The following is a 3565-nucleotide window of genomic DNA, read 5'->3' on the forward strand; positions in this document are numbered from 1 at the left end:
CAGAACATTAGTTGATGGAAGGTCGTTCCGAATTAATTGCACGGTAGTTGATTGCGTTCTGTTGTAGCTCTATTGTAGTTCTGTTGTAGCTCTATTGTAGTTTCGTCGTAGCTCTAATATAGTTATGTTGTAGCTCTATTGTAGTTCTGTTGTAGCTCTATTGTAGTTCCGTCGTAGCTCTAATATAGTACTGTTGTAGCTCTATTGAAGTTTCGTCGTAGCTCTAATATAATTCTGTTGTAGATCTATTGTCCTTTCGTTGAAGCTCTAATATAGTTCTGTTGTAGCTCTATTGAAGTTCCGTCGTAGCTCTAATATAGTTCTGTTGTAGCTCTATTGTATGTTTCGTCGTAGCTTTAATATAGTACCGTTGTAGCTCTATTGTAGTTCTGTTGTAGCTCTATTGTAGTTCCGTCGTAGCTCTAATATAGTTATGTTGTGGCTCTAACATAGTTACGTTGTAGTTCTAATATAGTTCCGTCGTAGCTTTAATACAGTTCTGTTGTAGCTCTGTTCCAGCCCTGTTACAATCAATTCTGTTGTAGCTCTGTTACAGTTGTGTTGTTGCCCTGTTAAGTTACTTGCTTTTAGTAGCTCTGTTTTTCAGTTATCGTTTTGTTTTTGCTCTTTTGTTCTGTTGTAGGTCTGATGTAGTTTGTTATAATAGTTCTATTATAGCTCTATTATAGTTACGTTGTAGCTCTAATGTAGTTCTGTTGTAGCTCTGTTTCAGCCCCATTGTAGCTCAATATTTCTGTTTAAGTTCTTATGTGGCTCTGTTACAGTTCTGTTGTAGCCATGTAGTTCTGCTGTAGTTCTGCAGTAGCTACTGTAGCTCTGTAGATATCGAATAGTTCTAGTGTAGCTATGTTTATGTTCCGTTGTAGCTCTATTGGAAAGACATATAGTCCCCGAAATTTAGTTAAGTATAAGGTTGAAGGAAAACAAACTTCTAATAAGGAAATCATCGAGTATTAAGGAACCCTCAAGTCTCGAAATGACTTAGATCTGAGAATGGGAGGAGTATAGACTGATAGATCTGAGATTAGGAGGAGTATAGATTGATAGAGCTGAGAATGGGAGGAGTATAGACTGATAGAGCTGAGAATGGGAGGAGTATAGGCTGATAGATCTGAGAATGGGAGGAGTATAGGCTGATAGAGCTGAGATTGGGAGGAGTATAGACTGATAGAGCTGAGAATGGGAGGAGTATAGGCTGATAGATCTGAGAATGGGAGGAGTATAGGCTGATAGAGCTGAGAATGGGAGGAGTATAGACTGATAGATCTGAGAATGGGAGGAGTATAGACTGATAGATCTGAGAATGGGAGGAGTATAGGCTGATAGAGCTGAGAATGGGAGGAGTATAGGCTGATAGAGCTGAGAATGGGAGGAGTATAGGCTGATAGAGCTGAGAATGGGAGGAGATAGGCTGATAGAGCTGAGAATGGGAGGATTATAGATTGATAGAGCTGAGAATGGGAGGAGTATAGACTGATAGAGCTGAGAATGGGAGGAGTATAGGCTGATAGAGCTGAGAATGGGAGGAGTATAGGCTGATAGAGCTGAGAATGGGAGGAGTATAGATTGATAGAGCTGAGAATGGGAAGAGTATAGACTGATAGAGCTGAGAATGGGAGGAGTATAGGCTGATAGATCTGAGAATGGGAGGAGTATAGGCTGATAGAGCTGAGAATGGGAGGAGTATAGGCTGATAGATCTGAGAATGGGAGGAGTATAGATTGATAGAGCTGAGAATGGGAGGAGTATAGACTGATAGATCTGAGAATGGGAGGAGTATAGACTGATAGATCTGAGAATGGGAGGAGTATAGGCTGATAGAGCTGAGAATGGGAGGAGTATAGGCTGATAGAGCTGAGAATGGGAGGAGATAGGCTGATAGAGCTGAGAATGGGAGGAGTATAGATTGATAGAGCTGAGAATGGGAGGAGTATAGACTGATAGAGCTGAGAATGGGAGGAGTATAGGCTGATAGATCTGAGAATGGGAGGAGTATAGGCTGATAGAGCTGAGATTGGGAGGAGTATAGACTGATAGAGCTGAGAATGGGAGGAGTATAGGCTGATAGATCTGAGAATGGGAGGAGTATAGGCTGATAGAGCTGAGAATGGGAGGAGTATAGACTGATAGAGCTGAGAATTGGAGGAGTATAGACTGATAGATCTGAGAATGGGAGGAGTATAGGCTGATAGAGCTGAGAATGGGAGGAGTATAGGCTGATAGAGCTGAGAATGGGAGGAGTATAGGCTGATAGAGCTGAGAATGGGAGGAGATAGGCTGATAGAGCTGAGAATGGGATGAGTATAGATTGATAGAGCTGAGAATGGGAGGAGTATAGACTGATAGAGCTGAGAATGGGAGGAGTATAGGCTGATAGAGCTGAGAATGGGAAGAGTATAGGCTGATAGAGCTGAGAATGGGAGGAGTATAGGCTGATAGAGCTGAGAATGGGAGGAGTATAGGCTGATAGAGCTGAGAATGGGAGGAGTATAGATTGATAGAGCTGAGAATGGGAGGAGTATAGACTGATAGAGCTGAGAATGGGAGGAGTATAGACTGATAGATCTGAGAATGGGAGGAGTATAGGCTGATAGAGCTGAGAATGGGAGGAGTATAGGCTGATAGAGCTGAGAATGGGAGGAGATAGGCTGATAGAGGTGAGAATGGGAGGAGTATAGATTGATAGAGCTGAGAATGGGAAGAGTATAGACTGATAGAGCTGAGAATGGGAGGAGTATAGGCTGATAGATCTGAGAATGGGAGGAGTATAGGCTGATAGAGCTGAGAATGGGAGGAGTATAGGCTGATAGATCTGAGAATGGGAGGAGTATAGATTGATAGAGCTGAGAATGGGAGGAGTATAGACTGATAGATCTGAGAATGGGAGGAGTATAGACTGATAGATCTGAGAATGGGAGGAGTATAGGCTGATAGAGCTGAGAATGGGAGGAGTATAGGCTGATAGAGCTGAGAATGGGAGGAGATAGGCTGATAGAGCTGAGAATGGGAGGAGTATAGATTGATAGAGCTGAGAATGGGAGGAGTATAGACTGATAGAGCTGAGAATGGGAGGAGTATAGGCTGATAGATCTGAGAATGGGAGGAGTATAGGCTGATAGAGCTGAGATTGGGAGGAGTATAGACTGATAGAGCTGAGAATGGGAGGAGTATAGGCTGATAGATCTGAGAATGGGAGGAGTATAGGCTGATAGAGCTGAGAATGGGAGGAGTATAGACTGATAGAGCTGAGAATTGGAGGAGTATAGACTGATAGATCTGAGAATGGGAGGAGTATAGGCTGATAGAGCTGAGAATGGGAGGAGTATAGGCTGATAGAGCTGAGAATGGGAGGAGTATAGGCTGATAGAGCTGAGAATGGGAGGAGATAGGCTGATAGAGCTGAGAATGGGAGGAGTATAGATTGATAGAGCTGAGAATGGGAGGAGTATAGACTGATAGAGCTGAGAATGGGAGGAGTATAGGCTGATAGAGCTGAGAATGGGAGGAGTATAGGCTGATAGAGCTGAGAATGGGAAGAGTATAG

Source organism: Haliotis rufescens, unplaced genomic scaffold (assembly GCF_023055435.1).
Source record: "Haliotis rufescens isolate VD_foot unplaced genomic scaffold, xgHalRufe1.0.p SCAF_4, whole genome shotgun sequence".
NCBI classification, from domain to species: domain Eukaryota; kingdom Metazoa; phylum Mollusca; class Gastropoda; order Lepetellida; family Haliotidae; genus Haliotis; species Haliotis rufescens.